At 41.5% G+C, this 26,410-nt stretch overlaps 2 long non-coding RNA genes across 7 annotated transcripts in view; one reads left to right on the top strand and one right to left on the bottom strand.

The window, feature by feature from the left end:
• LOC147346108 (uncharacterized) overlaps positions 1-23,153 on the bottom strand; it is a 36,515-nt gene extending 13,362 nt beyond the window's left edge. The window contains exons 1-2 of one of the 2 annotated variants that reach the window (XR_015153459.1): positions 23,016-23,153; positions 11,245-11,464 (exon numbers count right to left, since the gene is read on the bottom strand). This is a non-coding gene — a long non-coding RNA (uncharacterized LOC147346108). Of the gene's footprint in view, positions 1-11,244; positions 11,465-14,014; positions 14,194-23,015 lie in introns of those variants that run through there. The other variant, XR_015153460.1, reaches the window with a different exon arrangement.
• The window catches only part of LOC147346107 (uncharacterized), a 321,158-nt gene that overhangs the window by 136,296 nt on the left and 158,452 nt on the right, over positions 1-26,410 (top strand). The window lies entirely within an intron of this gene.

Genomic DNA, 26,410 nt, shown 5'->3' with positions numbered 1-26,410 from the left:
ATAAAAGCATTACATTGTTGCAGTTAAAGCTTAGGCTCTGAAATCAAAGTACCTGGATTTCAGTCCTCTCTCTGCTCCTTGTGGAAATTTATGCAGTTAAAAGATTTATAATACTGGATGAATGTTTGACCTCTAATCCCAGTTTCCTTATCAGTAAAATGAGGATAGTAACTGTCCCACTCTCTCAGGATTGTTTCAGTTCAGTCACTCAGTCGTGTCCGACTCTTTGCAACCCCATGAATCGCAGCATGCCAGGCCTCCCTGTCCATCACCATCTCCCGGAGTTCACTCAAACTCACGTCCATCAAGTCGGTGATGCCATCCAGCCATCTCATCCTCTGTCGTCCCCTTCTCCTCTTGCCCCCAATCCCTCCCAGCATCAGAGTCTTTTCCAATGAGTCAACTCTTCGCATGAGGTGGCCAAAGTACTGGAGTTTCAGCTTTAGCATCATTCCTTCCAAAGAAATCCCAGGGCTGATCTCCTTCAGGATGGACTGGTTGGATCTTCTTGCAGTCCAAGGGACTCTCAAGAGTCTTCTCCAACACCACAGTTCAAAAGCATCAATTCTTCAGCACTCAGCTTTCTTCACAGTCCAACTCTCACATCCGTACAGGACCACTGGAAAAATCATAGCCTTGACTAGATGGACCTTTGTTGGCAAAGTAATGTCTCTGCTTTTGAATATGCTATCTAGGTTGGTCATAACTTTCCTTCCAAGGAGTAAGTGTCTTTTAATTTCATGGCTGCAGTCACCATCTGCAGTGATTTTGGAGCCCCAAAAAATAAAGTCTGACACTGTTTCCACTGTTTCCCCATCTATTTCCCATGAAGTGATGGGACCAGATACCAAGATCTTCGTTTTCTGAATGTTGATCTTTAAGCGAACTTTTTCACTCTCCTCTTTCACTTTCATCAAGAGGCTTTTTAGTTCTTCACTTTCTGCCATAAGGGTGGTGTCATCTGTATATCTGAGGTTATTGATATTTCTACCAACAATCTCGATTCCAGCTTGTGCTTCTTCCAGTCCAGCGTTTCTCATGATGTACTCTGCATATAAGTTAAATAAGCAGGGTGACAGTATACAGCCTTGACGTACTCCTTTTCCTATTTGGAACCAGTCTGTTGTTCCATGTCCGGTTCTAACTCTTGCTTCCTGACCTGCATATAGGTTTCTCAAGAGGCAGATCAGGTGGTCTGGTATTCCCATCTCTTTCAGAATTTTCCACAGTTTATTGTGATCCACACAGTCAAAGGCTTTGGCATAGTCAGTAAAGCAGAAATAGATGTTTTTCTGGAACTCTCTTGCTTTTTTCATGATCCAGCGGATGTTGACAATTTGATCTCTGGTTCCTCTGCCTTTTCAAAAACCAGCTTGAACATCTGGAAGTTCATGGTTCATGTATTGCTGAAGCCTGGCTTAGAGAATTTTGAGCATTACTTTACTAGCGTGTGAGATGAGTGCAACTGTGTGGTAGTTGGAGCATTCTTTGGCATTGTCTTTCTTTGGGATTGGAATGAAAACTGGCCTTTTCCAGTCCTGTGGCCACTGCTGAGTTTGCCAAATTTGCTGACATATTGAGTGCAGCACTTTCACAACGTCATCTTTCAGGATTTGAAATAGCTCAACTGGAATTCCATCACCTCCACTAGCTTTGTTCATAGTGATGCTTTCTAAGGCCCACTTGACTTCACATTCCAGGATATCTGGCTCTAGGTGAGATAATCACACCATTGTGATTATCTTGGTCGTGAAGCTCTTCTGTGTATTCTTGCCACCTCTTCTTAATATCTTCTGCTTCTGTTAGGTCCATACCATTTCTGTCCTTTATCGAGCCCATTTTTGCATGAAATGTTCCCTTGGTATCTCTAATTTTCTTGAAGAGATCTCTAGTCTTTCCCATTCTGTTGTTTTCCTCTATTTCTTTGCATTGATCACTGAGGAATGCTTTCTTATCTCTTCTTGCTATTCTTTGGAACTCTGCATTCAGATGCTTATATCTTTCCTTTTCTCCTTTGCTTTTTGCTTCTCTTCTTTTCACAGCTATTTGTAAGGCCTCCTCAGACAGCTATTTTGCTTTTTTGCATTTCTTTTCCATGGGGATGGTCTTGATCCCTGTCTCCTGTACAATGTCACGAACCTCTGTCCATAGTTCATCAGGCACTCTATCAGATCTAGTCCCTTAAATCTATTTCTCACTTCCACTATATAATCATAAGGGATTTGATTTAGGTCATACCTGAATGGTCTAGTGGTTTTCCCTACTTTCTTCAGTTTAAGTCTGAATTTGGCAATAAGGAGTCATGATCTGAGCCACAGTCAGCTCCTGGTCTTGTTTTTGCTGACTGTATAGAACTTCTCCATCTTTGGCTGCAAAGAATAGAATCAATCTGATTTAGGTGTTGAGCATCTGGTGATGTCCATGTGTAGAGTCTTCTTTTGTGTTATTGGAAGAGAGTGTTTGTTATGACCAGTGTATTCTCTTGGCAAAACTCTATTAGCCTTTGCCCTGCTTCATTCCGTACTCCAAGGCCAAATTTGCCTGTTACTCCAGGTGTTTCTTGGTGGAGAGTTCTGACAGAATGTGGTCCACTGGAGAAGGGAATGGCAAACCACTTAAGTATTCTTGCCTTGAGAACCCCATGAACAGTATGAAATGGCAAAATGATAGGATACTGAAAGGGGAACTCCTTGAGTCAGTAGGTACTCAATATGCTACTGGAGATCAGTGGGGAAATAACTCCAGAAAGAATGAAGGGATGGAGCCAAAGCAAAAACAATACCCAGTTGTGGATGTGACTGGTGATAGAAGCAAGGTCCAATGCTGTAAAGAGCAATATTGCATAGGAACCTGGAATGTCAGGTCCATGAATCAAGGCAAATTGGAAGTGGTCGAACAGGAGATGGAAGAGTGAACGTTGACATTCTATAGGAATCAGCGAACTAAAATGGACTGGAATGGGTAAGTTTAACTCAGATGACCATTATATCTACTACTGTGGGCAAGAATTCCTTAGAAGAAATGGAGTAGCCATCATGATCAACAAGAGTCCAGAATGCTTGGAACCTAAATAAAATTGTGTACCTGGCATATACTAGTAGTGTGCAATGATGACAGCTCTTTATTCTAATCTCTGAGTGCCTCCCAGGTGGTGCCAGTGGTTAAGAATCCTCTTGTGCCAATGCAGGAGACACAAGAGACACTGGTTCGATCCCTGGGTTGGGAAGATCCCCTGGAGAAGGAAATGGTAACCCACTCCAGTATTCTTACCTGGAAAATTCCATGGACAGAGGAACCTGGCAGGCTACAGTCCATGGGGTTGCAAAGAGTCAGACACCACTGAGCACACACATACACATTCTTATCACTAACCTCATGCAACTCATGTAGACTAGTTAGACTTCTCTGCAAATCCAGATACGTGTGAAATGAAAAAAAAAACAACAACAAAAAACAGCTTTCATCAGAGCAAGGCAGATTGAATGCACACATGTATTGCCACTCTCCCCTTTACAGTAAAGGGATAGCAACAGGAAAAAGAGAGGCATTATTTTGGAAACTAAGAAGCAGATGGAGAAGTGAAGGAAATAGTTTCATGACATTGATGTTGGCAATGATTTCTTGGATATGACACCAAAAGCTCCGGCAACAAAAGCAAAAATAAACAAGTGGGACTACATCAAATTAAAAAGCTTCTGCATAGCAACAAACAATAAGGCAGCCTACAAAATGGGGGAAAATGCTTGCAAACTACATAGCTGGTAAGGAGTTAATACCTAAGATATCTGAGGACCTCCTACAGCTCAACAGAAAAAATAAATAACCTGATTAAAAAAATGTGCAAACGTGTTGAGCACACATTTTTTCAAAGAGAAAATACAAATGGCCAATAGATATATAGAAAGATTCTCAACATAACTAATTATGATGGAAATGCAAAGAAATATGAAATATCAACTTATATTTGTTGGGATGCCCATTAAAAAAACAAAAGATAAGTGTTGGATAGATTGTGGAGAAACTGAAACCCTTGCATTCTGTTGTTAGAATGCAAAATGGTGCAGTTGCTATGAAAAGCATGATGGTTCCTCAAAAAAAAAAAAAAAAAAAAGAATACAACTACCACATGATCCAACAATTGTGTTTCTGAGTGTTTACCCAAAAGCATTGAAAGCAGGATCTTGAAAATACATCAGCAGTCCCATATTTCCTGTACATTATTTATAATAACCAAGATGTAGGAATAATCAAAATGCCCATTAATGGATGAATGGCTAAAGAATGTGTGTGTATATACATTCTGCAGTATGTTATAGCATGAATGAACCTGGAGGATATCATGAGAAGTTATATAAGCCAGTCACAGAAAGACAAATCCTGCATGATTCTACTGACATGATGTTATGACTAATTTATGTCAACTTGACTGGGCTAAGGGATGCCCACATAGTTCAGTTCAGCTCAGTTCAGTTGCTCAGTCACGTCTGACTCTTTGCGACCCCATGAATCGCAGCACACCAGGCCTCCCTATCCATCACCGACTCCCAGAGTTCACTCAGACTCACGTCCATCGAGTCAGTGATGCCATCCAGCTATCTCATTCTCTGTCATCCCCTTCTCCTCCTGCCCCCAATCCCTCCCAGCATCAGAGTCTTTTCTAGGGAGTCAACTCTTCGCATGAGGTGGCCAAATTATTGGAGTTTCAGCTTTAGCATCATTCCTTCCAAAGAAATCCCAGGGCTGATCTCTTTCAGAATGGACTGGTTGGATCTCCTTGCAGTCCAAGGGACTCTCAAGAGTCTTCTCCAACACCACAGTTCAAAAGCATCAATTCTTCAGTGCTCAGCTTTCTTCACAGTCCAGCTCTCACATCCATACATGACCACAGGAAAAACCATAGCCTTGACTAGATGGACCTTCGTTGGCAAAGTAATGTCTCTGCTTTTGAATATGCTATCTAGGGTGGTCATAACTTTTCTTCCAAGGAGTAATTGTCTTTTAATTTCATGGCTGCAGTCACCATCTGCAGTGATATTGGAGCCCAAAAAAATAAAGTCTGACACTGTTTCCACTGTTTCCCCATCTATTTCCCATGAAGTGATGGGACCAGATGCCATGATGTTTGTTTTCTGAATGTTGAGCTTTAAGCCAACTTTTTCACTCTCCACTTTCACTTTCATCAAGAGGCTTTTGAGTTCCTCTTCAGTTTCTGCCATAAGGGTGGTGTCATCTGCATATCTGAGGTTATTGATATTTCTCCCGGCAATCTTGATTCCAGCTTGTGCTTCTTCTAGCCCAGCATTTCTCATGATGTACTCTGCATATAAGTTAAATAAGCAGGGTGACAATATATAGCCTTGACGTACTCTTTTTCCTATTTGGAACCAGTCTGTTGTTCCATGTCCAGTTCTAACTGTTGCTTCCTGACCTGCATATAGGTTTCTCAAGAGGCAGGTCAGGTGGTCTGGGATTCCCAACTCTTTCAGAATTTTCAGTTTATTGCAATCCACACAGTCAAAGGCTTTGGCATAGTCAAAAAAAAAAAAAAAAAAAAAAAACAGAAATAGATGTTTTTCTGGAACTCTCTTGCTTTTTCCATGATCCAGATGTTGGCAATTTGATCTCTGGTTCCTCTGCCTTTTCTAAAACCAGATTGAACATCTGGTTCATGTATTGCTGAAGCCTGGCTTGGACAATTTTGAGAATTACTTTACTAGCGTGTGAGATGAGTGCAGTTGTGCGGTAGTTGGAGCATTCTTTGGCATTGCCTTTCTTTGGGATTGGAATGAAAACTGATCTTTTCCAGGCCTGTGGCCACTGCTGGGTTTTTCAAATTTGCTGGCATATTGAGTACAGCACTTTGACAGCATCATCTTTCAGGATTTGAAATAGCTCAACTGGAATTCTATCACCTCCACTAGTTTTGTTCATAGTGATGCTTTCCAAGGCCCCTTGACTTCACATTCCACGATGTCTGGCTCTAGGTGAGTGATCACACCATCGTGATTATCTGGGTCATAAAGATCTTTTTTGTAAAGTTCTTCTGTGTATTCCTGCCACCTCTTCTTAATATCTCCTGCTTTTGTTAGGTCCATACCATTTCTGTCCTTTATCAAGCCCATTTTTGCATGAAATGTTCCCTTGGTATCTCTAATTTTCTTGAAGAGATCTCTAGTCTTTCCCATTCTGTTGTTTTCCTTTATTTCTTTGCATTGATCTCTGAGGAAGGCTTTCTTACGTCTTCTTGCTATTCTTTGGAACTCTGCATTCAGATGCTTATATCTTTCCTTTTCTCCTTTGCTTTTTGCTTCTCTTCTTTTCACAGCTATTTGTAAGGCCTCCTCAGACAGCCATTTTGCTTTTTTGCATTTCTTTTCCATGGGGATGGTCTTGATCCCTGTCTCCTGTAGAATGTCACGTACCTCTGTCCATAGTTCATCAGGCACTCTATCAGATCTAGTCCCTTAAATCTATTTCTCACTTCCACTGTATAATCCATAAGGGATTACAATTTGAGTGTCAGTGAGGGCTGTTTTGGGAAGAGATTGTTGTTCAGTTGGTCAGTTGTGTCTGACTCTTTGAACCCCATAAACTGCAGCACGCCAGGCTTCCCTGTCCTGTACCATCTCCCAGAGTTTACTCAGAGTCATACCTGTTGAGTCAGTGATGCCATCCAGCCATCTCATCCTGTCGGCACCGTCTCTTCCTGCCATCCCTATCTCCTCTTGCCTTCAATCTTTCCTAGCATCAGGGTCTTTTCCAATGAGTCAGCTCTTCACACCAGGTGGTCAAAGTATTGGAGCCTCAGCTTCAGCATCAGTCCTTCCAATGAATATTCAGGACTGATTTCCTTTAGGATGGAGTGGTTGGATCTCCTTGCAGTCCAAAGGACTCTCAAGAGTCTTCTCCAACACCACAGTTCAAAAACACCAATTCTTCAGCGCTCAGCTCTCTTTATTGTCCAACTCTCACGTCTATATTGAAAAAACCACAGCTTTGACTAGACAGGCCTTTGTCAGCAAAGTAATGTCTCTGCTTTTTAATGCACTGTCTAGGTTTGTCATAGCTTTTCTTTCAAGGAGCAAGGGTCTTTTAATTTCATGACTGAGGTTAGCATTTGATTTATTAAACTGAGTAAAGAGATCCACCTTCACCAAAGTGGATGGGCATCATCTAGTCCTTTGAGGGCCTGAATAGAACAAAAAGGCAAAGGAAGTGTGAATTCACTTTCTTCCTGAGCTGAGACATCCATCTTTTCATGCTTTTGGGCATCAGCACTCCTGTACTGAGGCCTTTGATATTGGACTGATTTATACTACTGGCTTTCCTGGTTTTACATATTGCAAATAGTGGTACTTCTCAAACTTCATAACTGTGTGAATCAATTTCTGTAATAAATCTATTTCTTTCTATCAGTCTATCAATCTATCCCTCCACCTATCCATCCATCTCTCTCTCTATCTTTCTATCTGTATCTCATTTCTTTATATATTTCCTGTTGGTTCTGTGCCTCTAAAGAATAGAGATCCAGAGGAATAGGTATGAGGTATCTAAAATAGCAGAGAAAAAGAAAGCTGAGCACAGAAAGCACCGGTGCTTTCAAACTGTGGTGCTGAAGATGACTCTTGAGAGTCCCTTGGACAGCAAGGAGATCAAACCAGTCTATCCTAAAGGAAATCAATCCTGAATATTCATTGGAAGGACTGATGCTGAAGCTGAAGCTCTGATACTTTGGCTACCTGATGTGAAGAGCTGACTCATTGGAAAAGACCCTGATGCTGGGAAAGATTGAGGGCAGGAGGAGAAGGGGACAACAGAGGATGAGATGGTTGGATGGCATCACCGACTCAGTGGACATGAGTGTGAGCAGACTCTGGGAGATACTGGACAGAGAAGCCTGGTGTACTGCAGTCCCTGATATCACAAAGAGTTGGACACAATTAGCCACTGAACGACAATCAGTATTCTTGCCTGGGAAATTCTATGGACAGAGGAGACAGGCTACAGCCCATGGGGTCCCAAAAGAGTTGGACACGATGTAGCAACTGAACAACAAAAACAGAATTCTCCTCCACGTTCTATATTCTAAGCAGCAGCAGAGCCCCTCAACATTTGTTAGAGATGGAGTACATGTGAATTTCCATTTTTTTGCCTTGATGAATGATTCTGTGAGGATCATATATGCACATAGTTCTTCACTGTTTTATTAGTTTTCCCCCTAAGTATCCAATCTTCATGGTAGACTTGCTGGCACAGTGATGATGATCACCATCAAATCCCTAGAAACACACAGTCATACTTTATCCCAAGGTGTCTGTGCTCTTGCTGAGACCAGAAGTGTATGAGAAAACGTGTGTGCCTGATCCTTTCTAGCATTGCTTATTATTTTTTAAGAATATTTGACAACATGACAGGTGAAAATTCTAAAAGATATAATTGTGTTAAAATTGAGGTTTCCTGTGAGGCCGAATATTTTACCACACTTTAGTTTATTTCCTTTCTTTGGATTTCTAGGGCTTAGTTTATCATCACTCTGTGCTTCGGTTGGTTTATTAATAATAAGCAGCAGGCGTAGTAGGAAGCTGTCAGGAATTTCACTTTCAGAGAACTACGGTTTAAAGAAATAAACAAGAAGGGCATCATGTATCTAATTCATCTATAAGACTGTATATCTTGTTCCCTCCACGAACCTATGACATGGTTACTCCCAAGCTAGGCAGTGGCCAGGCTTGTGCACTGTGGATGCCCCAACCCTGGCTTTCTGCACCTAAGATTCTTTCCAAAGGGCCCCAAGCTAGAACTGATTGCCAGATCATGTGTGTCTACCTGGGGGTTTGGTTACACTGCTCTTAGTCGCTCGGTCGTGTCCAACTGTTTGCGACCCCATGGCCTGTAGCCTGCCAGGCTCCTCTGTCCATGGGGATTCTCCAGGCAAGAATACTGGAGTGGGGGTTTGGTTAGCTCCAGTTTACATGGGGTACAAGAAGCTACCTACTTCTTTCCTCTCTAAAATGGAAATCTGCTGAGTATCCTACCTGACTCTCTATGACTGTAGACTCCACCTGGCAATGTTTTCAGCCTGTCCTGAGTTCCTTTATTCTTATGACAAGGCTAGGTTAGTTTGAAAAAACTCTAAATCATGTTTTTAATGTCTTTTCTTTTAATGCTGATGGATAACCATGTGAACAAGAAGCACAGAAAATTCTTGCAAGCAATACCCACATGGTGTAAAATGTTCGTTTTGATATTCAGAATAGTGCCTTTGGATACCTTTTACTACAGTGTTTTCCTCATTCTTCATTTATGCCATGAGTGCTGAAATTGAGCCTAATAAAAGTTAAGAAGTCTGAGGAACAATCAAGAGAGCATTTTCATGTAAAAGATTATTGTCATTGTTTAATATTTGTGTCTTCTTTTGAAAAATTACTCTGAATTCATTTCTTCACTTTTTATATTTATATTCACATTCTATTCACTTTTTTATTATTTTTTTTGTGGAATATATTTTTTTTAAATTTTATTTTATTTTTAAACTTTACATAATTGTATTAGTTTTGCCAAATATCAAAATGAATCCGCCACAGGTATAAATGTGTTACCCATCCTGAACCCTCCTCCCTCCTCCCTCCCCATACCATCCTTCTGGGTCGTCCCAGTGCACTAGCCCCAAGCATCCAGTATCGTGCATCGAACCTGGACTGGCAACTTGTTTCTTACATGATATTTTACATGTTTCAATGCCATTCTCCCAAATCTTCCCACCCTCTCCCTCTCCCACAGAGTCCATAAGACTGTTCTATACATCAGTGTCTCTTTTGCTGTCTTGTACACTGGGTTATTGTTACCATCTTTCTAAATTCCATATATATGCGTTAGTATACTGTATTTATGTTTTTCCTTCTGGCTTACTTCACTCTGTATAATAGGCTCCAGTTTCATCCACCTCATTAGAACTGATTCAAATGTATTCTTTTTAATGGCTGAGTAATACTCCATTGTGTCTCATGTGAAAAATATTGTCATTAATAAAATAATACATATGTTCTACTATAAAATAATAGTTTTTAAAAGTAATTGTTCAGTTGCTAAGTTGTGTCTGACTCTTTGTGACCCCATGGACTGCAACATGCCAGGCTTCCCTGTCCTTCACTAAAGTAATAATAAAGTAAAAAGAACAATAGTTTTATCATAATTGCAAAATTGCAATATATGCATTTAGATCCCATCAAGCATAGGAATACAAATTGGTAGAAAATCTGTTCCAGTCTTATTGTCTTTAAAAACAAGTACATTCAAAAAGTTTTAAAACAAAAGTTAACTTTTTTTTGATGAATACTCCTTTGATAACCTAGATCTTTCCCTTCTAAATTAAGAATCATTTTTTACAAATATAACAGGAACTCAAGAATATTACATATTCTGTGTGGGTGATTTCATCTTACTTTTGCTTTTTTGCATTGAAATTATTAATGAAATGTTAAGCTAATGTTTTTGCATTCAAGTTCTTGAGAAGTTTATTTTTAAATGAGCAGGTGGGAGGAACAGAGTCTGCGCGTAGCTACCCAGCTCTGCAGCAAGACAGCAGCGTGAAACCACAGCTACACAACCATCAGGGGTCCTCTTTAAAATCTGCAGTCAGTGGAATTATTATGTAACTCAAACTGTGCAGAAAAGTCCCAAATTTTATGAAAAGTCCCATGTCCAAAACTCTTGCATAATGCAATTTTTTTTCTTATGTCCCTTAAATTCATGTGATTTTCATCACCTATGGCATAGTCATGGGAACATAACTAAACATCAAAGCAGACTCTCATTGCAAACCCATCAGTGTTAGAGTTTATCTAAGTGATTTTATTACATCTTGTCAAGAGATATGAGCAGGAAAAGGGAGAAAAACTGCTAACAATGGGGTAGTTAGTCCTTAAGCATTTCATATCTAGAACATTGGAAACTGTAAAGTTAGGTGAAGATTTTTAAAGTTCATTCTCAGATTAAAAATTGTGTGACTGATCCATTGGGACCATCCGCGAAAATGCTGTAAACACCAGGCTTTGCAGGTTTCTTCTCCCTACACAAAACACTAAGGGATTTAACTTATCACAACACTGCCAACTTTTATATTTCCGCAAAGGATGAGCCCACGTTTTGCTCAAAACAAAAGAAGAAAACCTTTGGGACTGAGATTCATTAAAGCAAAGAATCTTAAGCAGAAAGTAGCTCTTTAATAATTTTTCATGGACTAACCTGGTTTCATGGGAGTCAGTATCACTTTGAGTAGGATTTGCTTCAGGACAAAGACGTTGTTCTTTGTTTTAGGAATTCTGAACCGGGCTCTTCCACTTGGAGATTATAGCCAATACATTCGTATTCAATTGGCTTCGTTCAGTTGAAGATGTTGGCACCTTTGAAATGCTGACCATCTCTGTCACTATGGAGACCGCAGTGCCTCGTCCACAGTGGGTAGCTGTTGGCAAAGAAGAATGCTTTTTGATAGGCAGCAAAATGGACCTCATTAGTGTAGGTCTCAGTCTGCACAAAAGATTTATATGGAGTGTCACCTTCCATTCAAATGCAGTTTTTGAATAATTATACATATAAGGTGAAGTGTCCCTTATCTATTTTTGTTGTTTGATTTTTTGGCTATATGTCTGCATACAAAGGGCTCTCCAGTGTCTCAGTGGTAAAGAACCCTCCTGCCAATACAGGTCACCTAAGAGACATGGGTTCAATCCCTGGGTCAGGAAGATCCCCTGGAGAAGGAAATAGCAAGCGACTCCGGTATTCTTGCCTGGAGAATTTCATGGACAGACAAGCCTGGTGAGCTACTATCCATGGGGTTGTAAAGTGTTGGACACGATTTAGTGACTAAACAGCAACAAACTGCATACGAAACTCATCTTTACCAGTGATCTTTCACATAAAGGATAATGGCACAGAGAAGGGGTGGTGTTGCCTCATAGTCATGTATACCTTAGTCGGTACATTGACAATCACCTTGAGCAGACTGTCCTTGGCAAACTGAAATGAGGTAACTGCCTGCAGTCTATCTGTCTGGTATATATTTTGAATAAATCTATTTGGTTCCTTAAAAAAGGAGTATATTTTTCATTTCTTCCTGGTTTAGTCTTGGAAGGTTGTACTTTTCTAAAGTCAGAAGGAGAGAAATAAATATTGTATATTAACACGTATTTATGGAATCTATTAAAAGGGTGCAGGTGGACATATTTGCAAGGCAGGAATAGAGATACCAGGGCTTCCCTTGTGGCTCAGATGATAAAGAATCTGCCTGCAATGCAGGAGACCTGGGTTCAATCCCTGGGTCAGGAAGATCCCCTAGGGAAGGAAATGGCAACCTTCTCCAGTATTCTTGCCTGGAGAATTCTGTGGACTGAGTTGCCTGGTGGACTACAGTCCATGGGGTTGGAAAGAGTTGGACATGATTGAGCAACTAACACATATACACACAGTTGAAACACAAACAGAGAGAACAGACTGTAGACACAGGTAGGGGAAGGGGAGGGCGGGACAAACTGGGAGAGTACATTGACATATACACACTGCCATGTGTAAAATGGATAGTTAGTGAGAAGCTGTTGTATAGCCCTGGAAGCTCAGCTTGGTGCTCTGAGATGACTTAGAGGGGTGAGACGGGGGTGAGGATGGGAGGTAGGCTCAAGAGGGATGGGATATATGTACACATGTAGCTTATTCACTTTGTTTTTGCAGCAGAAACTAACCCACCATTGTAAAGCAGTTATACTCCAATGATAAAAGAATTTTATATGAGTTCCCTGGTAGTTCAGCTGGTAAAGAATGCACCTGCAATGCAGGATACTCTGGTTCAATTCCTGGGTTGGGAAGATCCCCTGGAGAAGGGATTGGCTACCCACTCCAGTATTCTTGAACTTCCCTGGTGGCTCAGATGGTAAAGCATCTACCTGCAATGCAGGAAACCTGGGTTCGATCCCTGGGTTGGGAAAATCCCCTGGAGAAGGGACCTGCTACCCTGTATAGTATTCTGGCTTGGAGAATTCCATGGGCAGAGGAGCCTGGCAGGCTGCAGTCCATGGGGTCACTGAGAGTTGGACACCACTGAGCAACTTTCACATCATAGAGTTATAGCATAAAAAAGAAAGATGATGCATATCACCTATAAATTCAAAGAACTAGGTATCTACACACCTCTTTCTTAAAAAATAAATACATGAAAAAAATAAATACTTGTCTTAAAAAAATAAATACTTGTCCCTCAGTTCTTGTTTTTGATATACATATGATGCATAATACAAAAAATCGGTGGCATTGAGGCTAGAATGGGGACTATGCAAACGCACATGTGATTTCTGCCCTCCCTCCATCTTTGAGACCGCATTCCAGTTGTTTCCTTGGTCCCTTTTATATCCTGATGGGTTTTTCCCAGGATACTTTCTCTGAGGGATCTCTTTTTTTTTCTGATGATGATGATAAAGCTAATGTCATAATGCTATCTGAGTTCCATCTATGAGAAAGCAGAGGTTTTATCTTTTAATAAAGCATTTGGCATGTGGTTTGCTGATGAGTGACCTAACTCAGGAGCTTATTTAATTAGAACCCTCCTTCTGGGGGAGGAAGGCTGTAGCCAAGCGTGGAAAATACACACCCCACTCAATGTCTTTGATTCTATGCGTTTCATGGTTACTGTTCTTATACATGGATCCCCATTATTCTGTCAGAAACGCAATCACAAGAAACTTCCAAAACCCCTAAGTAGTCAGAGGCAAACCACAGACAAAAGTGGAAAACAATCTTTGTGAAGATTGAGTTCATCATTGTTCCTTCTTCCCTCTGCCTCCAGTAATCATATACGTGCCAGGTTCGTGGAAGGCTGTAGCAACAATGCTCAAGCTCCCAGTTCCTCGTTTTTCCGTGTTTATTACAACAGAGGTGGGGAGAGGGAAACGGAGGAGGCAGAAGCTCCATGGGGCAAACTCTTATCTCCTTTTCAAGGCATAGCTCACGACAACCATGTACCCACCTGGAAGTCACTTTAATTTCTCTGGACTCCCTTCTTTCCCAAAATACAATCTTTCTTATGGTCCTTATCACGTGGTTTCGCATTATGGCAACCTGTAGTGCTGCTTAGAAAGCTCTTGTCTCTCAGCCCTAAATCCATCCTTCAGTTCCTGGCTTTGGGCTGCCAGCTGGGCTGCTGCTCTACAAGCCACATCCTTTCTTTGCCAGCTGCTCCCTGTTAGGCTGTCTAAATAGGGAACAATAGAGGGAGACAGGAAAACTAGAGGGGAAAGGAGAGCCTGCTCTGTGCTGTGCTTCCTGTTTTCCCGAGCTATGAGCTGGAGACTGCAGAAAATTCTGTCCAGTGGCAGCATGGAATCCAGTTTGTAGTTATCTCCATATTTCCAGAACCAGATGTATGATGTCCACATCAGAGACACCAGCCAAGAAATGCTGTCATCTCCGAGATCCAACTTTGGGTTTCACAGGCCTCCTCCTCCAAGCTCCTAAATTTTAATAATTCCACCCTCTTCACTCTTTGCCACAATTCTCACCCTACTTCCTGCAACTGCTCACTCTGGGATCCTCTGGTGTCCTCTTTTTGCCTTTTCTGTTCTTACGTACCTAGTGACTTGTTGTTCACAAAACAGTTATTCCCATTAAAAGGAAACAGAAATTACATCAATTATTTTAGGGCACTGAGTGAATTACTCACGTTCATCTTTCCTCCTTGCTTATCTGTGAGCTCATTAGCTGTGCCAGATAGTAATGTAAATATACACTGCTGCTGCTGAGTCGCTTCAGTCGTGTCCAACTCTGCGCGACCCCATAGACGGCAGCCCACCAGGCTCCCCCGTCCCTGGAATTCTCCAGGCAAGAACACTGGAGTGGGTTGCCATTTCCTTCTCCAATGCATGAAAGTGAAAAGTGAAAGTGAAGTCGCTCAGTCATGTCCGACCCTCAGCGACCCCATGGACTTCAGCCCACCAGGCTCCTCCATCCATGGGATTTTCCAGGCAGGAGTACTGGAGTGGGGTGCCATTGCCTTCTCCAAAATATACACTACCACGCATAAAATAGACAGCTAGTGGGAAGCTGCTGTATAGCATAGGGAGCTCAGCTTGGCATTCTGTGGTGACCTAGAGGGCTGGGATGGAGGAGTGGGAAGGAGGCTCAAAAGGAGGGGATATGTGTATACATACGGCTGACTCACTTTATCATACAGCAGAAACCAACACAACATTGTAAAGCAATTATAGTCAATAAAATATATATGCTTGATTAAAAAGTCAATAATAATACTGTTATCATTTACTGAACAATTATCATGTATCTTGCTCTACGCTGTATCTTTGCATGTGATCTCATTTAGTATCCACAAGTTTATAAAACATGTTTTAGTAACTTTATGTTACAGATGAACAAACCAAGGCTCAGAGAGTTCAAGATGAAGGGAGTTCAGTACCTGCCTGATGCCTCAAGCAGGTTTTGACCCTGACTCCAAAGTCTAACCTCTTAAACACTCTATTAATTTGTCTACATCATGTTTGTACTCTAATTCTTTCTTCCCTATTCCTATTAAATAACTTATTAAAGTAGCTGGGCTTATGTTCATCCAACAAAATAAAAGCTTTCACCTCCTTTTACTGAATTAAATGTGTGCTCTAGAGGATATTTATGTTAAACCAATCAGGAGAATGTAATGCAAGATCTGCCACTGACCCATTCATCTCCTTGGCCTTGAGTTGAGGTATAGTCTATAGAGTCTTTAAGGTCTCTGTAGATGTATTATTTTAGTTTTCTGTTAACCTAAGAGTGAAAAGAGGAGGAATTCTGTCATTTTGTCAACACAGACAAAAAATTGGAAAGAATGTCATTTCAAATGATGTATTAGAAAAGAACCCGTGAAACATTTCCATGGCCAAAATGAAACATCCGCATTCCACAAGTTTTCTGTTTTCAGCACCAGTGCTGCCCAGGTTTTAACATGCACCCAGATCACCCAAGGATCTCGTGAGACTGAAGGTTCTGATTCAGAAGTTCTTGGGCATGGGCTAAAAGTCCGCCTTCCCAGAGAGCTCCACACCAGGATCACTCTAGCAGTAATAATCACAGCACCATCTATTGGGCACTTACTAGGTGCTAAGCATATTTTCTCTAATCTTCATGAAGAATCTTACAAAGTTATTACTATTATTCTTCCAAGTCTTCAGATAAGGAAACTTAAGACTGGGAACAAGTTCAATAACTTACTGGTGGCCTTAAGGTAGAAAGTGGAAGGACTGAAATTCAAAGCCTTGTCTTCTGATTCCACATCCTTTTGGTGTTTACTCATTAACAGTGTGTTACAACCAGCCATGGAGAAGGGAATAGCAACCCCCTCCAGTATTCTTGCCTGGAGAATCCCTTGAACAGAGGAGCCTGTTGAGCTATAGTCCATGGGGTTGCAAAGAATCAGACATGACTGAGCAACTAACAAACACAACCAGCAAAGTTGTTAAAGGTAGGACATGAGGTGCTTGTCAGTTAGATCAGTACCTTAAGGTGTCAGAGTGGTGACTTTTATTAAATGCTTCAATACTTGGAAGTTAATCTGTTTTGGAGCCATTTGTGGAACACATTATTTAAATTCTGAACTCTTGCTTATACCTTTTCTGCAAATATCACAACTATTTCAGAAGTGTTATGTAGTTCAGGTATTATAATTGGGCAGTTCATTAGAACAAAAACTGTGATGGAGATAAGGGGGTTATGTATTTCTCTGTCAAACTTAAGTAAAAAGAAAGGCAGTAGGGAATTGAATGTGAGCATTAGCTCGCAGTGCTAACTAAAGCGTGAATCCATATTAGCACCAGTGACTTTAAACAGCCTCATCATTCATGGGCTCACAGATTGAAGCCAGATTAAGGGGAAAAAAATTATTTTACCAGCAGCCCCCAAAGATTTCACCTATAGATGTAGATAATGAGCATTACCATGGATACAGGATAATTATATCACCTGAATAGAATCTAAGGGAATTGGAAAAGAAGAGACAAAGAAATAAGCTTAATTACTCATTTTTTGGAAAAGTCTCTGCAGACAATTTAACAGTAAAGTGAGGTGACTAAGGAACACATACATTTCATGCCCATATGTCACAGCAATGTCTAATTAGGCACAGTGTGCCAGTACTAGTTATCGGCTGATTGCTGGAAGAAGGAAGGCTCAATAGAGAGTAGCTGGCAACTTGGTGGTCCTCTTGCCATATTGAGTGTGCTGAGTGTTGCAATGCACTGGTTGGTTGTTTTCTTTTTCTTTTTGTATGAAAATTAGATTGTAATTGACTTAATTTTTTCCCCCAATAACTGCCTGGTTATAAATGAGGATGCTGAAGCCAGGGCAGCAGGTTAAGCCCTTAAAGATGGAAAAAAAGAGGAAAAATAACCTGACTTGGTAATTCTGACTCAGGGTGACTGATCCTCTGTATTCTCTTAGCTCAAGTGTAAGAACCCACATTCCCAGAAGTGTAGAGTGGTGTAAACAGTGGGGTCAATGGATACTCATAGCTTGAACATAAACTCTACTCATCAACACACCTAACTTCAGATCTCTCAAAAAAATCAGGAAGATCCTCTGGAGATGGAAATGGCAAATCTCTCTACAATGTTGCCTGAAAGTCCACCAGGAAATCATGTTAGCTTAATGGGAAGTTGTCCTTGAAAAACAAGGTTATCAGAAGAAGCTGTAGTATTCTCACTATTGTTCTGGATGGAATTAAATTGTAGTCTCTAACCTGGCTGAAAGAAATGAAACTCTTGTAAGAGTGAAGAGAGTATGGAGGTAGAATTCTGATATGGTCCCCAAGATCCCCTGATCCCATGGTATACACACCCCGCTTAGTCCCCAGGACTATGAATACAGTTTATTTTACTCATGGTATTAGATTCCACTCCACAACACAGTGGGTCTTAAGGAGATCATTCAAGAAGGTCTGACCTAATCTCAGAGGTCCCTTAAATCTGGGTTCAGAGGTCAGAGGTAGAAGAAATCACAGATGGAAAGCCCAAGAAGGATTTGATGGATCCTTGTTGGCCTGAAGGTGGAGGGGCCATGTGTCGAGGATGTAGTTCACCTCCAGGAGCTGAGAATGGCTCCTGAATGACAGGCACCCAGGCAGTGGTGACCTTAGTCCTATAACCACAAGGATCTGAATTCTCCCAATGATAAGGGTACGCTTGGAAGTGGAGTCTTCCTGAGAACCTTCAGACTAGCATTCAGCCAGGCTGACACCTTGATTTTGGCCTCATGATCCCTGAGCAGGGAACCCAGCCATGTTGTGCTGGACTTCTTTATTTTTTAAATTATTTCTAGCATGATTTACTGACTCATTTTCCATTTTAATACATTCTTGTAAAGACTTTAGCTTTCTTTTTTTTTCCCGACAGTTATACATGTGGCAGCATTTATTTTCAGTTTATTATATACATGTAGTAAGGTATGTTGGATAGAGAAATGCTACAACATTTACAAAGTTTAATATATTCAGTCCTTTGTATTTTTTAGGTGATAGTTACTGTTACAATTACCATTTAAAAACTTTATTTATTTCTAATTGGAGGGTAGCTGCTTTACAATGTAGTGTTGGTTTCTGCCATACACCAACATGAAGCTGCCATACATATACACATGTCCCCTTGTGCTGGACTTCTGACCAACAGAACTGTGAGCCAAAAAAGCCGGCATTGTTCTAAGGCACTCAGTGTGGTAGTTTGTTACACAGCATATACAAGAGTATGAAAGAGGGAGGGGCCGTAGGGACCTTTGAGTTGCAGACTGGGAAACGACAGGTGGTTGAGCTGGTGAGCAGGGAAGGCTGGAGGAGAGAGGTGCAGGTCTGGTGGTGGAGGGAAGGGTCCCCAGGTAGGCAGTAAGTCCAGGAAGGTAGGTGCATACTCAGTCACTTCAGTCGTGTCCAACTCTTTGCAGTCCCATGGATTGTGAACCGCCAGGCTCCTCTGTCCATGGGACTCTCCAGGCAAGAATACTGGAGTGGATTGCCATGCCCTCCTCCAGGGGATCTTCCTGACCCAGGGACTGAACCCATGTCTCTAATGTCTCATGCATTGTCAGGCAAGTTCTTTACCATTAGGTCCACCTGGGAAGCCCAGGAAGGTGGATGGAGGGCTCAAAACTTACAAGTTCCTTTGGATCTCTCCCTTTTTGGTATTAGAGTCATAAATTGGGTTTTAGTTTGGATATACCATTATTCATTCAGTGAGCCTAGAGTATCACTGTATCTGTCTAGTCCTCAGGTTTTTAATTTGTAAAATAAACAGATGAACTAATAAGGATCTCTTAAGTCCTTTTCAGCAAGAACATGCTTTAGTCAGAGACTACCATCATTGCCCTAAAGCTGACCTTCCTGCCTCTAATCTCTTTCAATTTATCCTACAGAGCTGATCACATCACCCTCTTATTGAAAAGCTTAAAGGTTTAAACTCTTTAGGATACCATCCAAAATCCTTTGTGAAGTGACATCCAGTGGAATCTTAGTATCATAGACCTCTAAGCACTCCAGGTTCTAGACCATCTGAACATTTCCCTTGTCTCAAATGTGATTCCAAGCTTCCTTCTTTCCTGCTTCACTCATAGTTCTTTGGGGATGAAATATTTCTTTGTCTGAGTGTGGTAATCAAGCTCAGCTAATTCATTAAGATGCAGATTAGGTTATTTTTTGTGCTACTATCTTAGAGTTTCCCCAGTTGTCTTAATTCACAGGAATTTTGTTTGGATTAATGTCAACTTAGTTTCAATTGTGGGTTTCCCAGCTGGCACAGTGGTAAAGAATTCTCCGGCCAATGCAGGAGATATGGGTTCAGTCCCTGGGTGGGGAAGATCCCCTGAAGTAGGAAATGACAACCTGCTCCAGTATTCTTGCTTGGAAAATTCCATGGACAGAGGAGCCTGGCAGGCTACATTCTACAGGGCTTCAAAAGAGTCAGCCATGACTGAGCAACTGAGCAAGCATGCAGTTTCAGTTGTATGCAAAATCTTATTATACTTTTTTATCAGATTATAAAATTAAAGTTTTTCTGGTATTAGGGAATTCCCTGGCAGGGTCCAGTGGTTAGGATTTTGTGCTTTCATTGCCAAGGGCACAGGTGCAATTCCTAGTTGGGGAACTAAGATCCCCCTCAGCATGGCCAAAACAAAACAAAAAAAAGATGCAGTTTATTTATTTATGTATTTTTTAAATTTATTTTTTATTTTGTCTTATTTTTTAATTTTATTTTATTTTTAAACTTTACAATATTGTATTAGTTTTGCCAAATAAAGATGCAGTTTAAATGATACCTTTTCCAAGAAGCAGTTTCTCATCTGTCAAACTGGAAGTAATTACCACCTTCCCTGAACCATAGATGTAATGATTCTCCAAATCATCTGGCTTGGTTCATAACCTTTTTGTGTAGCATTCATCTTCTATATGTATTTAATAGTAAGCACATGTATTGTTTATATATAATGTATGTTGGTTTAGTCACTAAGTCGTGCCTGACTCTTGCGACCCCATGGACTGTAGCCTGCCAGGTTCCTCTGTCCATGGGATTCTCCAGGCAAGAATACTGGAGTGGGTTGCCATTTCCTTCTCCAGGGGATCTTCCTGACCCAGGAATTGAACCTGGATCTCTTGCATTGTAGGCAGATTCTTTAACAACTGAGTTACAAGGGAAGCCCCCCATATATATATTTCATAGGTATATATTTATATCTGATCATCTCTATTGTTTATAAATTACTCAAGGACTGGAAACTTGTCTACCTGATCTCTATCTTTTCAGAAAGTGAGGAGGAAGTAAAGAGACTCTTGATGAAAGTGAAAGAGGAGAGTGAAAAAGCTGGCTTAAAACTCAACATTTGAAAATCTAAGATCATGGCATCCAATCCCATCACTCCATGGCAAATAGATGGAGAAACAATGGAAACAGTGACAAACTTTATTTTCTTGGGCTCCAAAATCACTGCAAATGGTGACTGCAGCCATGAAATTAAAAGATGCTTGCTCCTTGGAAGAAAAGCTGTGACCAACCTAGACAGCCTGTGTTATGTTGCTTCTGGTCTGATATTCTACCTGTTATAGTGAACTTGAAGGGCCTTTTGTGAAAGAAATTTTTCCTGAATGGCTTGGGTTTCTCTTCTCTTAAAAAAATAAAATCACATATATGTATACATGTATATATGTATACATATATATTAATATGGGCTTCCCAGGTGGCTCAGACCAGGAAAGAATCTGCTGGCAATGCAGGAGACTTAGTTTTGATCCCTGGGTCTGGAAGATCCCCTGGAGAAGGGAATGGCTCTCCACTCCAGTATTCTTGCCTGGAGAATTCCATGGACAGAGAAGCCTGGTGGGCTACAATCCTTGGGGCCATGAAGAGTCACACATGACTGAGCGACTAACACTTTCACTTCACTTTGATATATTAATATATATGTATTATTTGAAATTCATTTTCTAGCTTTTTTAAAAGATATTTTAGATGACAGAAATCTTAGCCTTATTACTATTATTCAAAGACAGACTATTTATTCTACATTTATCCATCCTTCTCCCCTGCCTTAATTAGCAGGGCCCAGAATCCCAGAACCGTTCTATCACACAGATTATTGTAATGGACATTTTAGTTGTCTCTTTGTCTCCACCACTGCACAGTCTTATTTTTAATTTTTAAAAAATTTTGGCCATGTCATCTGGCATGTGGGATCTTAGTTTCCTGATCAGGGACCAAATTTGTACCCCTTGCATTGGGAGCATGGAGTCTTAGCCACTGGACCACCAGAAAATTCCCTCTAGCACTGCACACTTGCATGCAGAATTTCTCATTCTGCTCACAGGGTGAGGCTTCTTCCCACTCAACCATTTCTTTTTGCTTTTTCTGTTTTTTTTTCTAGTTCCCTCTATAGCTTGCCTGAGAGTTAACACTGGTATAATTTTTTTTTTACAGTGTAACTTGTTCAGTGAGAGACTTTATTTTGGGGGGCTTCAAAATGACTGCAGATGGTGACTGCAGCCATGAAATTAAAAGGCGCTTGCTCCTTGGAAGAAAAGCTATGACCAATCTAGACAGCATATTAAAAAGCAGAAACATTACTTTGCTGACAAAGGTCCATCTAGTCAAAGCTATGGTTTTTCGGGTAGTTATGTATGGATGTTGGAGAAGGCAATGGCACCCCACTCCAGTACTCTTGCCTGGAAAATCCCAAGGAGCCTGGTGGGCTGCAGTCCATGGGGTCGCTAGAGTCGGACACGACTGAGTGACTTCCCTTTCACTTTTCAGTTTCATGCATTGGAGAATGAAATGGCAACCCACTCCAGTGTTCTTGCCTGGAGAATCCCAGGGACAGGGGAACCTGGTGGGCTGCCGTCTATGGGGTTGCACAGAGTCAGACACAACTGAAGTGACTTAGCAGCAGCATGTATGGATGTGAGAGCTGGACTCTAAAGAAAGCTGGGCTTTGAAGAATTAATGCTTTTGAACTGTGATGTTGGAGAAGACTCTTGAGAGTCCCTTGGACTGCAAGGAGATCCAACTAGTACATCCTAAAGAAAATCAGTCCCGAATATTCATTGGCAGGACTGATGCTGATGCTGAAACTCCAATAATTTGACCACCTCATGTGAAGAACTGACTCCTTGGAAAAGACCCTGATGCTGGGAAAGACTGAAGGCAGGAGGAGAAGGGGATGACAGAGGATGAAATGGTTGGATGGCATCAACGATTCAATGGACATGAGCTTGAGCGAGCTCCAGGAGTTGGTGATTGCCGGGGTCCAGCCCCGGCTGATCCAGGGTATTCGAAGGAGAGATGGCATAGGCGAGGATAAGGAAACAATTGATTAATTATAGGTTAATTAAGGATATAAAGAGTAATAGAATGAGGATAGCTCAGTGAGGAAATTCAGTGGAGAAAAGAGGCTGAGTAGCTTGGTTTACGCGGGAGACCAATAAAACTTCAAGACAAGAAGTCTGCACCACTTACGTAGGCCGCGGGCGTCCTTCCGTTCTCCCAAAGGAGAGGAGACACTGAGGCCTCCCCCGTTGGATCTTAGAAGCCCAGGCATAATTAGCAAGCATGGTGGGTTCCGCGCTCCAGATGGAGACTCAGCCAGAATTTGAGAGAGAGAGCGACATGGGGAGACCAAGTTTCGGTGAACAAAGCCCGCACTTTATTTTCCAGAGTAGTTTTTATACCTTAAGTTGTGCATAGAGGATAATGGGGGAAGGGGTGGAGTCATGCAAGGACAGCAGTTCCTGGTCCTAATTGAAGCCAGGCTTTCAAACTTATCATATGCAAAAGTTCAGGTGATTTACATCATCTTCTGGCCAGGAGGCCTGTTAACATTTTAAGAAACTTATCTTTCTCTAGAGGTGATTATTCCAAAGTCAGGCACCAGCCTCCAAAAAAGCATTGGACAAAGCTGCATTCCTATAGGGCAAAGGTGAGGTGGGCTCAATCAAGAAAAGAATTAACTCAAGGGTCCAAGGTTACAAACATTGAGGCTACTACTTACATTTCTAAACACCCATTATATCAATCAATACACTGCCAAGGACACAGTAGGTAAGGAGTATGGAGACTTAGCAGCAAACATTGGCCCAATAAGTGAAAAACCCTTCACCAATACAATTTCTAATCAATCTTTTAACTACTCAAAGGAATCTGTGTTTAGACAGTTTAGAACATCTCCTGCCTCTCACAGTTGGGAGGCTCTGAACAATCACATGTGGCCGGAAAAACCTATTCAGGCAGGCTAGAGGATTTCCAAAGGAGTTTGTAGGTTGAAACACTGTCACACCCAGGAATTATTAACTGGAGCTGTAAGCTAACTCTTTTTTCAGAGAGAGGTAGTGGGGGACAGCCCCCGTAAAGTCAGAGGTGTAGGTGAAAGCACAAAGCAGAAAGTAGGCAGACTGGTTTTGGGGGTAGATGCTCGAGAATTTCCAGGGGGACTCCTGAAGCTCGATCCTGCCTTTGCGTATGCGGAGCCTCCTTCCTCGTGACCTTTGTCATGGGTGGAGCTCTTCACGCTGGCTCCCGGCAGTGATAGAATTCCAGTTGAGCTATTCCAGATCCTGAAAGATGATGCTGTGGAAAGTGCTGCACTCAATATGCAACATGCACTCAATATGCAATATGCCGGCTCCCGACAGGTGATGGACAGGGAGGCCTGGCGTGCTGCGGTCCATGGGGTCGCAAAGAGTCGGACATGACTGAGCGACTGAACTGAACTGAACGGAGCTTGTTCACAATTCTAAGTCTACCTTGTTGCCAGGGGTCAGCTGGAGTCATTCAGTAAAGTGCTTGTTGGACATTCTGTAAGAATGATAAGACATTGAGAAAACATTTCAGAGAGAAACAAAAATGCCCAATTTTCAGGAGATCCCATCCATGCGTCCGTAACTTCTCTGTGTGATACACCAATAAACAGCTTGAAAGCTGGCAACACAGCTGGCTGGAGTGGGTGCCAAGGAAACAGATGGTGGTGATGCAGGAAGAATGCTCTCCATTGCTTGGTATTAGACTCTTTTGATATGTACCAAAAATGGAGATAGAATTGACAGGCACCAGGGTGACTGAAACAGGCTATATTGCCACCACTTTGTCAGCTGGAATATTTTAAACACACATCAGTGATGAACTCTTTGGACTTACTTGACTTTCTCCCACATTCTCAAAGGACTTTTCTAGAAAAATACTGCCCTAGTGATGGATGGAAAAACTAAGGTCTCAAAGTCAGTATTACTGAGGATGACTTCCCTGGTAGCTCAGATGGTAAAGAATCTGCCTGCAATGCGGGAGACCTGGGTTCAATCCCTCAGTTGGGAAGATCCCCTGGAGAAGGGAACTGGCTACCCACTCCAGCATTCTTGCCTGGAGAATTCCATGGACAGAGGATCCTGGTGGGCTACAGTCCATGGAGTCACAAAGAGTCAGACATGACTGAGTGACTGACACACACACATACATACATATAGCTTAAATATTGGATCATCTCTAAGATCAGGCCTCTAGAAGTTGAGCTTTTGGTGTCCTTCCTTTTTAAAACTTTCTTAAAGACAGTCACATCAGCAGGCTGTTGCAATAATGTGGTCTGTTCCCTCTGTACTTGGTATCCATTCTGTTTTTTTCTTTTAAGAGAGAAACTATACAGAAGGGTAAAGAGTAGACCTAACAGATGAGAGAGAGGCTTGTTCTTTACGGTTTAAAAGTCTGCCAAACTATTTCAATGCATCTGAGCCAATCAGCTATCTCCTCAACTGGCTGAGTTGCAGAGGAAGCAGGTGATATTACAAGGAGAGTCCATAGTGAAATACCTGCTCGCAGCACCTGAGTTTTCTGCACCTCATACACCTCCTATGTAGGATGTCGTGTGTGTATAAAATTGATCTTTGGGCTTTATGACTGGAGAACTGAGGGCAAAATGCACTTTCATTTTGCTTGCTTTTGTATCTTACAGTTCATAATCTGTCATCACTCTGTAATGATAATGAAAATAGCAGGGCTAAATTATTCCCAGTAATTCTGGAACAGTTTTAAGTAAGGCAGGAAGAATAGTGGGTTGCTTATTTTTGATTTTTTAATGTAATTTTTAAAAACTACTTTCCATTTACAGTTATTGCAAAAAATTGGCTATGCTCTCCGTGTTGTACAGTGCATCCTTGAGCCCATCTTACACCTAATGGTTCGTACCTCCTACTCCCTCACCTCTACATTGCCCCTGCCCCTCACTGGTGACCACTGGTTTGTTCTCTAGATCTGTGAGTCTGTTTCTTCTTTTTTTTTTAATTTACTAGTTTGTTGTATTTTTTAGATTTCACATATAAGTGGTATAATAGAGTATTTGTCTTTCTCTGACTTGTTTCACTTAGCATAATGCCCTCCAAGTCCATCCATGTTGCTACAGATGGCAAAATTCCATTATTTTTTATGGCCAAATAGTATTCCATGGGGTCGCTAAGAGTTGGACACGACTGAGCGACTTCACTTTCACTTTTCACTTTCATGCATCGGAGAAGGAAATGGCAACCCACTCCAGTGTTCTTGCCTGGAGAGTCCCAGGGACGGGGGAGCCGGGTGGGCTGCGGTCTATGGGGTCGCACAGAGTCGGACACAACTGACGCGACTTAGCAGCAGCAGCAGCAGTATTCCATTGTGCGCATATACACCACAGCCTCTTTATCCATTCATCCATTGATGGACACATAGCTCGTTTTCATGGCTGGCAATTGTAAATAATGCTACTATGGACTTGGGGTGCAAGTATCTTTTCAAATTACTGGGTTTTTTTTTTGGCATTATGAACACTTTTTTTAATGACAACAGATGGTAAATTTATACAAATTACAGGTTAGAATATAACGAATACAAAACCC

The sequence above is a fragment of the Bos grunniens genome, chromosome 24, assembly GCF_055505025.1.
Source record: "Bos grunniens cultivar Pamir isolate PY7600 chromosome 24, Bosgru_T2T1.0, whole genome shotgun sequence".
In the NCBI taxonomy this organism is placed as follows: Eukaryota; Metazoa; Chordata; class Mammalia; order Artiodactyla; family Bovidae; genus Bos; species Bos grunniens.
This window is presented reverse-complemented; position numbering and strand designations above follow the sequence as displayed.